The sequence below is a fragment of the Sus scrofa genome, chromosome 1 (assembly GCF_000003025.6).
Source record: "Sus scrofa isolate TJ Tabasco breed Duroc chromosome 1, Sscrofa11.1, whole genome shotgun sequence".
Lineage (NCBI taxonomy): Eukaryota > Metazoa > Chordata > Mammalia > Artiodactyla > Suidae > Sus > Sus scrofa.
In genome coordinates this window covers 39,461,561-39,476,234 of record NC_010443.5, presented here as the reverse complement: position 1 = coordinate 39,476,234, position 14,674 = coordinate 39,461,561, and the positions used below count along the sequence as shown (strand labels likewise).

Below are 14,674 nucleotides of genomic sequence, written 5' to 3'. Positions count from 1 at the left end.
CCGGCTGCCATCTAAGTATTCCAACTGATACTGCCAGGCTGGCAGGACTACATAGATGCAATCCAATCAACAATCTGTGCTGAACTCCCAGCCAACAGCTAGCATCAACTGCCAGCCATCTAAGTGAGCCATCTTGGACATCCAGAAGTCAGTTACTTTACATGTCCACAGCCCTAGCCCACACCTGACCATAATCACATGAGATATCCAAGTGAAAACTGCTCAGTTGATTTCTCCTGAATTCCTGATCCTCTAAATCATAAGTAAAGTAAAATCAGCTATTGTCTTATACCACTAAGTTTTGGAGTGTTCTGTACACAGAAATAGTATGCAAAACAACTACTAAACAACAAAATATTGGACCATAATACAAGTTATGTGCATAATATAAGTGCAATAGAAGTTCTTTGATAGATCTATATAAAAAAATAATTCTAATTTTAAAACTGAGGAAGGTTTTCACTGAGAAGATGCCATTTGGCTTTAGGCTCTTAAGTTGACTAGAAGTTCACTGGCCAGAAAATGCCAATTTAACAGTGTATAGGAGTATAGGACGAAAGTTAGAATTTTTTTTTTACAAGCTGAGGTTCAGATAAATAAAGAACTTCTGAAGTTCTTACTCTACCATCAACTGAGATATGAAATACAGGAAACTATATATATATCTGCTAAGTGTATATATATATATAAGTATATATATACACACACACTTCTTTGGAGGAAGATGTTATCTTTGGACTATATTGTTTCATGTGTCAGGATACTCAAAAAGGAACAGTTTAGCAAGCACTTGGAAATACAGGTGAAGTGCAGAGTATATACAAATGTTGCAGAAACGAAGCAGGCTGAAGTCTCATTTTTAAATGCAATCTATCAATACAAGCAGTAACATGATTTTTTTTAATGCCCCAAACAAATCTTATTTACTTTGTTCACATAGATTGACTTGATTTAGTGAATAATCATACAAAGGCAAAAGAAGCCAGAAAGTTAAAAACTGTTTTATTAATAATACATGCAATTAAAAAAAACCAAACTTATGCTATGTGTTACTTTTTACCTGCATGTTTCAAAAACAATCTCATATAGTTTGCCTATATTTATATAGTCATATACTGGTAATAATAACTTTAATTTTATAAATTTTGGCTAGCATAGGAAGATGTTTAAAAATGAAAGCACAAACAACTGTAATCAAAATAGCTATGCAATCTAAATTTTAAATAATTTACTAGATAGAAACTATTCATTTTAAAAGAAAATATTCAATTTCAATAAATCCAGGAATTTTTTTAAGTTAGGAGCCCAAATATATCTAATCAATGAAAAGAAATAGAAAATGGCATTTGCTTTTTCTTTTAACATTATGCTCTAAAAGATAAAATGTATATATAACAACAGTGTTTCCTTCTACGAGATTTTTCTAAAGGGCCCTGAAACAGGCAAAACAAAAAACTGAAATAGACAACTGTGTAACAAAAGAAATCAACACTAGGAGTTCCCGTCGTGGCGCAGTGGTTAACGAATCCGACTAGGAACCATGAGGTTGCAGGTTCGGTCCCTGCCCTTGCTCAGTGGGTTAAAGATCCGGCGTTGCTGTGAGCTGTGGTGTAGGTTGCAGAGGCGGCTCAGATCCTGCGTTGCTGTGGCTCTGGCGACCTGTGGTGTAGGTTGCAGACGCGGCTCAGATCCTGCATTGCTGTGGCTCTGGCGTAGGCCAGTGGCTACAGCTCCGATTAGACCCCTAGCCTGGGAACCTCCATATGCCGCGGAAGTGGCCCAAAGAAATAGCAAAAAAAAAAAAAAAAAAAAAAAAAAAAGAAATCAACACTAGAGATCTTCCTCAGTAAATAAATATACTGAACCTCAAAGTGTTTAATTAGTAATTAATAACAGCTTTGATATTGATCCAGCTATTATTTATTGTTCATTGCTCTGAAAGATCAAATTCAGAATCAACGTACTATTAGTGACATTAAGATATTAACAAAAATATTTCTGTTGAAGTATTTTGCCTTGATGTCCATGTAAAGTATATATAGAAAGGCTGTAAAAAAGAAACTGAAATTGAAAGATTTAAAATATCCTAATAGAATCATCAGGCAGTCCAGACCTTTAGTCTGTGTGAAGAATCAAACTCAAAATTCTTAGCCTTTCTTTCTCAGCTAGCTCTCCTGAGGTGCTCAAAAATATGTCAGAAGTTATCTTTGTTCCTCATTTGAAGATAATGTGCCTGCTGTTGAGATATTGTTTCATGAGCATAATGAATAAGATCAAAGAATCATATTTTTTTGGATTTTTCTTCTGATGGAAAGAACAGTTTTAAAGAACTACATGGCGGGTTCTACCCTTGAGTTCAATGGTAACCGATAATTTCTCAGAATATGACTATTAACATACATCACACAGTACTAAAAATGTTCAAATTGTTTTATAACATCTCTAGTGCTTCCGAAAGTGATACTACATTGATTCTAAAGTGATTTAATTGCGATTAATTGCATGATTTTTAAACGTTTAATATGTGAATGCCCTACATGCATCTGTCATTGTTTTACATTTATCTGGACATAACTTTTTGTCAGTAAGGGATATTTTAGAAAACATAATTTATATCATTTTCAAACTGCAAAATATAAATTTTATAAACAAATACAGAGAAAATAATTTCCCAGTTGTTTAAGTGGTTTAAAGTACTATGCTTGTAACTCCCACAAGGAAAATATAGCACATTAATGTTTTATGCAATACTAACTTTGAATGCTCCTGAAAAGATGTTTTCAGAGTTTCATTTTACTCCAGGCACACAGTTCATTAACTTTGTAATTAAGTATGACTTGATGGGGAAGTCATCTTTAACTTTCTTTTTTGTCCTATCAAGACATTTAGTCATCCCCTGGTCTATAGGCTAAAGAGCCTGGCACACATATTTTTAACATTTTAAAATATTTTCTCTAGAAATCTGTTTTAAAATAATTTAAAACATTTCCAACTCAATGATATTTACATGTTGGTGTCTTTTTTGAAAACTTGGAAACTTCACTGTATTCCTTAGTTTTTTTTAATTTAAAAAAAGAATATAATTTTGCCACCTCTATTATCCTCTATCTCTAACTGGACAGTCTAATTAAAAAGTATAATATAAAATTTCTTTGAACAACGTCTGAAGTGTTGTTAGTACTTGAAGGCTATGGCAAGGTATTCCTCAAGAAATTGAAAATAAGGGAAATTAAATTGTCCTCTGAGAGTTAAGCTAATAATTAATATAGAATGTGGAGAGTTAAGTGAATTTGCAAGCACCAACTGTATAATATTATATAACATTTTGTATATGCATCTCTGAAAAGCTTCTTTCAATTACTCAAGCACTGTATGGTTCTAGGCAAGCTGAGCCGTGTTAATATGTTCAAACCGTGATAGGGAGCACGGCATAAGAATTCGAAACAACTAACAGATATAAAACTTGTTTAATATGTATCTTCCAAACACCATGGAGGTAGAAAAGTCTTGTCAGTTGACTAAGTATTCTTGCGTTGTTGACAAATTCTTTCCTATAATAATGTAGTCCTTCAAATTATCTTAGGTGAGGGACTTCCTGAAATCATCCAAATACTCTTTTCCTTTGATTGAATTCTGATCGAACTTTATATTTATGATGATTTGGGCTGTGTAGCTTGGCTGCAAGAAGAGAATATGAATCAGAATTCTGGAGGGTACATCAGTGGGGGTACGTTTTACTTTATCTCTGCCTAGATCTTTTAGAAAGATCAGTAATATGCAATTATTTTAAAAGAATAATGAGCATTTCTTTATATATTGGGGAGCTGAGATAAACTAGGGCACCCTAGCATATAATTAGTTTGCTGGACACTAACGATTTATTTTTAAAAGAAAATTTTATTAGCCATAACATTTCTCTCATGTAATCATTTTCAAGTTAAGATGTAAACGATCTCATGATTTTTTTTTTCAAGAAAAAAATCTTTATTACAAGACAGTAATTTCCTTGAGGGCAGGCAAAGCTAAGGCTTGATCATTCCTGTATTCACTTATAATGATGAAGTGTTATTTCGTATGGTTAGGCACTTGTAACCTTGCTATGTAAATATAAAATCTTGCTATGAACAGAATGTTTGTTTTACCCCTAAATTCATATGTTGAAGTCTAATACCCAATGTGATGATATTTGGAGATGGGGCCTTTAGGAGGTGTTTAGGTCATAAGGGTGGAGTCCTTCATGAGTGGAATTAATGCCCTTATAAGAAGAAACATGAGAAAGATGATCTCTCCTTTTCTCTTTCTTTCTCTCTATCTCCCACAGCAGGATATAGTAAGAAGACATCTATTTGCAAACTAGGAAGAGGCCCCTCACCAGAAACCAAATTGATCCTGGACATCCTAACCTCCAGAACTGTGAGAAATACATTTTTGCTGTTTAGGGCCACCTAGTCTATAATATTTTTAATCTCTAACTCCTCATCCATTCCAGGGAGGTAGATAGTCTCTAGATTTTTATAGATATGATAGTAAGAGCTAAGAGAGGTAAATAACTTGCCCAACATCACGACTACTAATTGGTAGTGGGAAATTTGAACTTAGACCATCAAAATAAAAGTTAGAGATAAACTACTACGATAAGTGCTGGGAACACAGTGGATCATAAAGTCGATAACACCACAGATGGCTTCTAGAAATGAACAGTGAGTATATTTGCATCACCACATCACACCAATGTTCTTTATGACTGCCAGTTTGCCATAGCTTTCCAAATTTTTCTTAAGCAGAGACCATGTCATCTGGCACATACTATGAAGTCAAAAACTATTTGTTGAATAAATTAATAAATTTGCAAAATTTGTGATGTTAACAGTTTACCAGGAAATTTACTCTTTAATTGTTATACAAAAGCCTAATAATCATATAATCACCTTTCATGATTAGTTATTTCCCAACTTTTCAATCCCAACCTGGCTAAGGTATCAAAGTAAAATGAAATCACCAATATTTGATAATTATAGATTAAAAACCAAAAATGCTATATATTTCAACCTAACCTCACCTAGCATTTGCTTTTTTTAACCAAGGAAATTTTGGTGAGTGAATTTCCCATGTTTAATAATAATCTCATATACCCATATTTACATACTTAATTGTCAATTAATTTTTATAAAAATCTCTGACCATCTATTCATTTGAAATGTAATATAGTCTATTTTTTACAACAACCATATTTATTGTACATATTCTATATTGTCTTTTGAACTTTCTTCTCAAATTAGAAATCTACATACATTTATGTGTGATCTGAGAAATGTCTCATTATAGTCTGCTTCAAACATGAAACACTTTATTAAAGGATATATATATAGAAAACTTGAAGACATAAAATTGATTATGAGAAAAAATAACTTAAAATTATAATTAACATAATAAATTAATAATAAAAATAAATAAGATGTTTAAATAAATCCTATTATTCATAATATGGAATCTCAAATATAATATTTTGAAATTCACTTAGTGGATTAATTGAGATTTCCACATAATTTTTTAAATTAATAAACTATAATAATTTTTAGAGCAGAGTAAGGTTTACAGAAAACTGAATAGAAAGTTCAGAGGGTTCCCACATATATTCTCCTCTAACATACTCCACCTTCTCCATCATTAAATCCCTAACTAATACTGTACATTTGTTACAACTGATGAACCTGATCAATTATTGATACATCATTATCAACTCAAATCCATAGTTTATACTAGGGTTCATTCTTAGTGTTGTTCATTCTATGGATTTTGACAAATGCAGGTGACATACATACCATCACAGTGTATATGATATAGTCTAGCTTCACTGCCCTAAATATCCCCTCTGCACTACCTATTCAGCTTTCCCTCCCCCAATCCCCTGGGAATCATTAACTTTTTACTATCTCCATAGGTTTGCCTTTTGCAGAAAGTCATGTAGGTGGAGTTATATAATATACAGACTTTCAGACTGGCTGCTTTCACTTAGAAACAGAATTTAAGTTTAACACTGAAGAAAAATTTTTGTATGGCCATACCAGAATTTATTTATTTATTTATGAGTTTTCAACTCATTTGGTTAAATACCGAAGAGCAGAGCATGGTTTCTGAATCATATGATAAAAGTATATTTAGTTTGGTAGGAAACCACCAAACTGCCTTGTCAAAGTAGCTGTTCCATTTTGTGTTTCCTCTGGTAAAGCATGAGCAACCCTGTTGCTCCACATCCTAACACTTTGTTTTCAATATTTGGGATTTTCACCATCCTAATAGGTCGATATTAGTATCCCATTGTTTTAATTTGTAATTTCTGAATAATGTATGATGTTGAGCATCTTTTCAAGTGCTTCTTTCCCATCTGTATATCTCCTTTGATGAGGTATCTGTTCAGACTTTTTGTCAATTTTTAAAACAGTTTGTTCATTTTCCTATTGCTGAGTTTTAAGAGTTCTTTGGCTATTTTAGGTAACAGTCATTTAACAGATAGGTATTTTACAAATATTTTTCCTTATTCTGCGTTTTGTCTTTAAATATTTGAAGAGAAGAAGTTTTAATTGCAATAAAGTCCAACACATCGACTTTTCATGCATGGGTTATGCTTTTAGTGGTTTATCTAAAAAGTCATCTCCAGACCCAGTATAACCTAAATTTTCTCTTCTAGGATTTTATACTTTTATGTTTTACACTTAGGTCTATGATGAACTTTGAGTTAATTTTGAGAAGAATGTAGGGTTCGTGTCTGGATTTCTTGTCGTTTTTGCTTGTAAGTGTGCAGTTAGTACCGCTTGCTCCTTTGTCAAAGACCAGTTGACTACTTTTTGTGGGTCTATTTCTGGGCTATTTTGTTCCATCAGTCTATTTGTTCACTCTCTCACCAGTACCACACTGTGTTGATTACTATAGCTTTATTACAAGTCTTGAAGTCCAGCTGTGTCAATCCTCAGACTTCGTTCTTCTCCTTCAATGCTGTCTTGGTATTCTGGGGCTTTTCTTTTTCTATATAAACTTTTAAAAATCAGTTTGTTGATATTCACAATATTGGTTTATCAGTGTTCACTGGGATTTTTATCATGATTGCACTGAATCTATAGATAAATTCAGGAAGAACTGATATCCTACCGATTCTGAGTCAACAAACTAGAAACTGTCCTTCCCACACTGCTTAGCAGTGTGACAAAGGGATCCCTGCAGAGCAAAAATCTAGGTCTGTTTATGTTTCTTCAATTGGGAGCAATATTTTTAGAAGAGAATACATTTTTGTATTTTAAACAGGTAAACTTGATCTATTAAATGAATATTTATTCAGTATCTCTTTTGTGTTTGGAGCTGGAAAAACAAGATAGTTGCATGGAGTTCAGCCTATGCTGGGGTACATCCACACAGACAGATGAAGTAAGATGACAGAGACATATACCCAGGGCTCTTGAGGACTTGAGAAACTCTACTTGATGTAATAAGAAAAGACCTCATAGAAGTACTGGCATTTATGGTCAATCCTGAAACTGGATATAAAATTTGTCATCAAAGAATTGGAAATACATCTCCAATATAAGGAACAACATAAAAAAAACAACAGAGTGTGAAAGTTCATATGGCTAGTTTGTTGGATGTACAAACTGGGAGAGAAGCCTGTGAGCCAAGGCTGCAAAGTTACATGGAGGACTGATAGTAAAGAAACCTACAGTACCCTATTGGAGAATTTGAATTTATACCTTCCAGTGATGAGGAATCTTTAAAGATCGTAAAGCCAAACATTTCTTCTGTCATTGTGTCAGTATAATCAACAAAGTTGTTCACATAAGAGAATATGATACATATCAAACTGACTGACAATACTTAGAAAGTCATTGTTATTTTGTTTGAAAATAGTCCAAAACTGAAACCACAATTCACCCATGGTTATGTTATCCACATTCTCCTATCTCTTGAGAGACAATATCTTCTTCTTTTAATTTTTTATAGATTCTTCAGTATGTGTGTGTTATGGGCCTAGTGTCTACATCCTGTGTGCCATACTACTGATTCTTATGACTAAATTAATATTAGAGAATCTTCAGGTCATTTCACTGGACATCGAATAGCGTGCTTTGCTCCACAGACATACTTTTTGAAATTTAAGTAAAATTTAAATGTATGCTTTGAAGTTTAAGTGAAGTAAATACTTCAAATATTAGAATTCTATTTAATAGCTTTATGTAATATCATGTAGAGAATAATTAGTAAAATAATCCCGGGTTATAAAAGAGGCTTTACAAGACAAGTGGCTAGCCTAATGTCACAGAATAAATCATTGGAAAGGCTAAACAAAGACCTAAGTTTTATTTTGAGATAACTGTACTCTATTGTTCAAGCAGGTTAATATTTCTAATCATTATTAGTTTTCATCAGTTACTTCAAGTACTAACAAGTGCTAACTCCAAGTTAAGCATTGTTTACCATGATTATTACTGCCGAGATTTTTAACAAGAATATAGATGCTTTTTATGAGTTATTGGACCTGGTATTTCTCTTTTCTTATATAAAAATCAAATGAAATAAAATCCCAAATTTTCAAGTCAAAATAATGAAATTTTCTAACATATATTTTGCTATCTCATAATTCTAAGGAAATATCTGAATTGAATTTCAGGTTTTAAGAATTGCATTTTATTTACCATACAATATATGATCATTCTATGAAAAATTGGGGCAATAGTCCATAAGATGCAAGTAAACTTTATGTAGAATGATAAAATTTTCCTGTTTACTCCTGGGACTATTTGACCCATAGTAGGTAATTTCATTTACAATTAGAAGTAACAATGCATTTTTATGTAGAGCTGATGACCTCGGATGATGTCTACAATTTGATTTTTAGAGAATGTAGCTTAAATTCCACTAATGTGTTCCAGGATGTGGCATAACAGATGATTTTAAGCAATTTTATTCAAGATAGTGTATAGCATATGCCAACTCTTTTGTTCTAAATAGGTCTTTAGTAGAAAATTAATTTATAAATGCATGAAAAAAAGTCAGTGAAAAGAGAAAAAAATTGGCCAAAAATAATCTTTGTACTGATCACTTAGCTTTTTAACATAGCAGCTTATAATATACTTTCTATTAAAAATCCCTAGAGAAAAAAGAGAACAAACATGTCTGTGGTTTTAGGATAAAGGCAGAAGTAGAAGTAAATATTAATTTTAAAAGGAGACATAATCAGCAGCTTAACATTCTTGAGTTTTCTGTAAGGTGTTTTCTTGGTGTGTTATCTGCTAAATGCTGTAATTTATTTCCACAGTCTTATATAATCTAGCGTAGATTGTCAAAGAAACAAACAAAAGTAGATTTTTCTTACTGTAGGATGAAAATGTAATCTGCAAATATCTATATTGAATAATTAAAAATTAATTTACATTCCAAATCCTGATAATGGTAATCAAAATTCTATATAAGGAAAAATAAGATTTGTAAGAGAATTTTTCATTATAAAGAGGATGAAAATGGTTTTAACAGATTTACGGATTTTTTAAAGAACTATCAACTGAAGATTAAGATGTTCAAAAATACACACTTTAAGTTGCTTTAAAATTATTAAATTACACTAAGTATTGCTAAAAAATCTGAAGTGCATTGTCATTAAATTCATAAATCATACGAAAACTTTTCTTCATATTTACAATTCGATTTGACTAGGTTTTAAGAAATGGTTATAACTGCATTCCATTAGTCTACATAAAGATCGTTGGAAGTTACATCAAGACAATGTTTCATAATTATAAGATAGATGAAGCAAGAGCATACACTTGATGTAAAAAGACTGTTTAAGAACCTAAAAGATGGATAAACTTTCCATTAAGAAATTACTCTGATGAATCCTGGAAGGGTAGAGTGTAAGGGAGAGAAGTGACACATTGCTCCTAGGTACCTTGTCTGTTCTGATGATGTTAAGTAACTTGATTCAGCCCATTTAACAGTCAATTCCTCCAACTAAGAGTTAATAAGGTAACCTGGTGGTAAAAGTGGTGATCCCAGTATGGCGTTCCGGGGGAGGCTCCTGGGGTAATAAGTTTTTGTGTGCTTTCCCATGTCCACAGTCTCCAAGAAAAGGGAAGAAAAAGATAGGCACAGAGGCTGCATTAGGCAGAGGAGTGGTTCATTCTATGATAACTGAAAAGCAGAATACTGCATGATGGAAATTAGAATGAGAACCTTAAAACGTGGTCTCTTTGTGTGACTTGTACTTGTCTATAGCATGTCCTGCATAAAATAAGAGTGATCCAGTTACACATTAGCTTACTAGAGAAAATAGATTATTAATAGCAAGAACCATTAGCTTCTGAGAGAAAGGTATAGCATGAACACACATATTTTAGCATTGCATCAAAATCTTGCCAACATCAGTGCACAATGCTCCTTTACTGGGCTGAAATTCTCTTGAGCACTGAATGACATTTTGACTGTTAAGTGTTTGAATCACATGAACCAAATGTTGCATGGCAGGAGGTGGCAGCTCGTATGCAACGATACAAACTTTGTGAGTGTTATTGAGCTGTGATAGGTAGGGTTTAGACCAATCTGTTTATCGGGATGATGGAAATGGGGAGGAAACCGGTGTAAAAGGAGGGACTTAGAAAGAAATTTCCATACATGAGATCAAATGATGGTGAGAATATTCTAAAAGTATTAAATAAAATAAGAGTAAGAAGTAGTGAAATGTGTTATGTGAGCAAGTGAGACAGTGGAAAATTGCTGAAGGTGCTCTTGAAAATATACAAAATGTGTAAGCAAGCAGAGTACACTCATTTTTACAGATGTTGCATGGGCTCTATTATGTAGACCATCTTCACTCCAAAGCTCACTCTGTGCTCCTCACACATTCCCAGCGCCTAGTCTGTTGTGGGCGCTCAATAAATATTAAACAAGCAAAGCACAAACTACTGTCAAAAGTTTGAAATTCACAGAAATCAATAGTATTGTTATTTTCATTTAACATTTATTGAGAGTCAACAGCATGACTTAGTCCACATGTGCAAATAGGTTATTTTATAATCACATATTAAGGAAATAGTGAAATACAATATGTATCAACTACACTTTCAGTTTTACTCCATTGATCTGAAGTGTAAAATTGTTTTTCTCTTTTTTTATAATGTTGACACATCATGAAATATAAACATTTATTATTTAAGTAAATATGTTTCTCTCAGAGAAATCATTACTCTTGGACATTAACATTCACTTGAAAGTATGGGATCAATAAGTATACATCACAGATTCTAAATAGACCAGTGCATTTACAAAAAACAGAAGAATCTTGAAAGTGGCTGAGGACAGTGACAAATACACAAAGCATGTAATAGCAATTGGGTCTCACCTGCCATTGCGACAATTTAAAACACTAGTACAATTACGTAGGGTACCATTGTTTACAAAATAGTAACAAAGGCCAAGACAGACAGAAACTCTTCAAATGGACACAAATTAGTGCAAATGAATGAATTTAGAAATGTTTGTTAATTTAAAGAAAAAAATTTTATTACAGGAAATGAACTGTATTTGATACATGTATAATCCACATGTTCCAATTTTATCCTTTTAATACGATGATTACAAATTGTAATTCGAATTATTCTTGGTAGTTAATAGGCACTCAAATTCTATTTAATCTCTTTTCACGAATATTTTTTCTGTCCTGTTTGTATTTAAAGTAGATTTGAAGTGATTTTAATTGTTAAGATGATGGAAAACTATACTTAATGTTTCTGCAATGAAAATTTCAGTTTAATTTTGGGATACTAAAGTATCCAAATTTATAAAGTGTATTTTCCTCTAACATTTAGTTAAGTCTTAGAATCTTAAAAATAAAAGTCTTTCCAGACCAGCCTTCTCCTAAAAAAGGAACAGCCTTTGTATTCTGATCTAAGGGACATATTACTTCAAAACTTTGTTGAATAGAAATTTTTTTCTATGATTCGAAGGAGTTGAAGATTATCTAATTCAGCTCTATAACTATAAAATTAAGGATAAGGCTTAATGTCTCTATATTTACATACACATTGGCCTAATTGGGCAGTTATTAAATTTTCTCTTCCAGTTTAAGTTATTTTTAAAAAATTCGTAATATAGTAGTTGTGATTGCTTTGCTAAAATTTAATTTATTCAATATCATTATGCTTATGATGGTTCACCACATGCAGTTCTGCTTATGTAAAACACCACCTACAAAGATCACAGTAATGATGTAATTAATGAATAATGCATATTTAATTATTAATTCCCTCTACTATTTTTACTTTAAAATGAGGGTAGTTGAATGATTTTATCACTTATCTTTTGGTTTCTGATATATCTGGCAACCTTTGCTATCAGAAATCTCATTTGCTAAAATATTATCTTAATGACACAGTATTTAGAGGCACAGGTCATTGACATCTGGATCAGCTAATACGCTTTTTTTCAACAATCCCTCTGTTTTCAGGCAACCCACTAACATTTATTGAATACTTCCTACATGCCAGCACTATTACAGGCCCTTAGAACAAACTCAAAGAAGGCTTTAAGTGATGTCATGCACAGGTGTTAATGAAAGAAAAAGAAAGATGATATGCTACTAACTTAATGATTTTCTTCACCTTTTGACTGTTGGATTTGAATCACCTTGAAGGAAGAAAATTAGAAACAAGGAGATGCTGGGTCTCCAAACTACAACTCAGATTATTCAAGAGAAGTGTCTTGATTGGCCTCCTTCCTTGCCCCACTAAGTAACCACTGGATGTGTCCCTGGAGTGACTGTTTTGATCCTCTGGCTAGTAAAGAGCAAATATCACCAAAGGTTTTCTTCTGAGAGAAAGCAAGCTTGAAAAAGAGAGAAGGAATTTGGATTCAGGGGGATAGGTCAATTTTGAAAAGTAAGACCAAGGAGGAAAAATATGAGAAATTAAATATCAAGTAATAAATACACTAAGTTCAATGAAATGCGATGTCCTCTTTCCATATGTAATATACAAATAAATAAAAATGAATCCTCATACAGTAGCATATGCTGTAATGTTTTATCTTTGGAATTCCTCAGATTTCATTATGACAGTAACAACATGTATTGTGGAAAATATTTGTATCTCCCGATGCTTCTAGATAACTGCTTTCTAAAAAAGGAAAATAATTAATAGTGTTTGTGTGTGTGTGTGGCTTTAAAGTGGAGAGATTTATAAAGGTCCAGTCCAGCCAGTTTTATATTTTTAAGAAAAGAATAACTGAAAAACACATGATCCATCATGAATTAAAGATAAAAATGAAGTGCATTTTTGGACTTTTGCAGAAGTTATATTAACTGAATTCCTACTTTTTATATGATATGAAGTCTAGTTTACTAAATTACATTAATAGAAAATTTATTCCACCTTTCACTGTATGAATTTTCTATAAAGTTTCGCTTAATCAATGTTTCCCAAGTACAATTATAATGCAGACAAAGTTCTGAAGTTCAATATACTCAATTTTATGTATATCTCAAAATGTACTTAAAATTATTAAGAATTATGAAAGTCATAATTTTTATCTAGTACAAGCCCACAAGTTCAAACCTGAATGAATGAAAATAGCCCTTTAAAAACTATTTAATTGTACTTCAATATATTATTAATTAGTTTTAGATTATTTATACTTTTTTTTTGGTTGTGCCTGTGACATGCCAAGTTCCAGGGCCAGGGATGAAACTCGCACCAAAGCAGTGACCCAAGCCACAGCGGTGACAATGCTGGATCCTTAATCCTCTGTGCCACCAGGGAACTCCGTCTTATTTATACTTATGAAGATAACTAAAAACTATGTAAGGAAGAGAAGTAAATAATAGTCAAAGCATCATCTTATGAATAAATATTAGAATGCTATGATGAAATTGTAGAATGTCACTGATTTATTCTCACATAAATTCCTTGCTTTATTAAACTCACAAGATAAATATTTTTCATATCAATTATTAGTTATAGATATACCATTGCAAAAATATGCAAGTATCCAAATAGCCTACTTATGATCTGTATAGTTAAAAAATATGAGGCTATTGCTTTACAATATTTAAAACTGAAATGATATTTTAAAAAGCCATTGAACATATCTTATTGGTTTTACATAAGCGAAGAATCTGTGTTTATAAAATAAAAATATTTTTAATAAAAGAATAAATTATAAAGTCATCTGAAGGAGTAAATTCACATCTCTAAGAGCAATTTTCAGTCTCCTATCCACTCGAGATGACATTATAGAAATCATGAAACTGAAACCAACACACAGGTAAGAAGAAACAAGTCAGTGCTTAAATCAGTTATATGTTAGGTAGTATTATCAGTGTAGACATTTTATATTCTAGTCAGTCTTCTTTTAATTTGCTATGGCTATAAAAACAATCCACAAAAGAATAATCAACAGCTTTATACCACAGGGGAGAAAAACTATGAAGCTTAGTAAAAGCAAAGGGATTTGATGGTTTTTCTTACCCATATTGAAGCTGATTTTATGAGGAAAAAGTGCCTAAGTAAATACTATAGATTTAACTAGGAGTTTACAATTTTTCATATCCTTTCACATATGTTCTCTTACCTGAACTCTACATCTTGACAGACTGGCAGGTCAAGTATAATTAACTCCATTTTTTTAGGGAAGAAATTTA

The 14,674-nt window shown here is 32.1% G+C and overlaps 1 protein-coding gene across 1 annotated transcript in view; it reads right to left on the bottom strand.

The window, feature by feature from the left end:
• The window catches only part of TRDN (triadin), a 386,702-nt gene that overhangs the window by 91,011 nt on the left and 281,017 nt on the right, over positions 1 to 14,674 (bottom strand). The window lies entirely within an intron of this gene.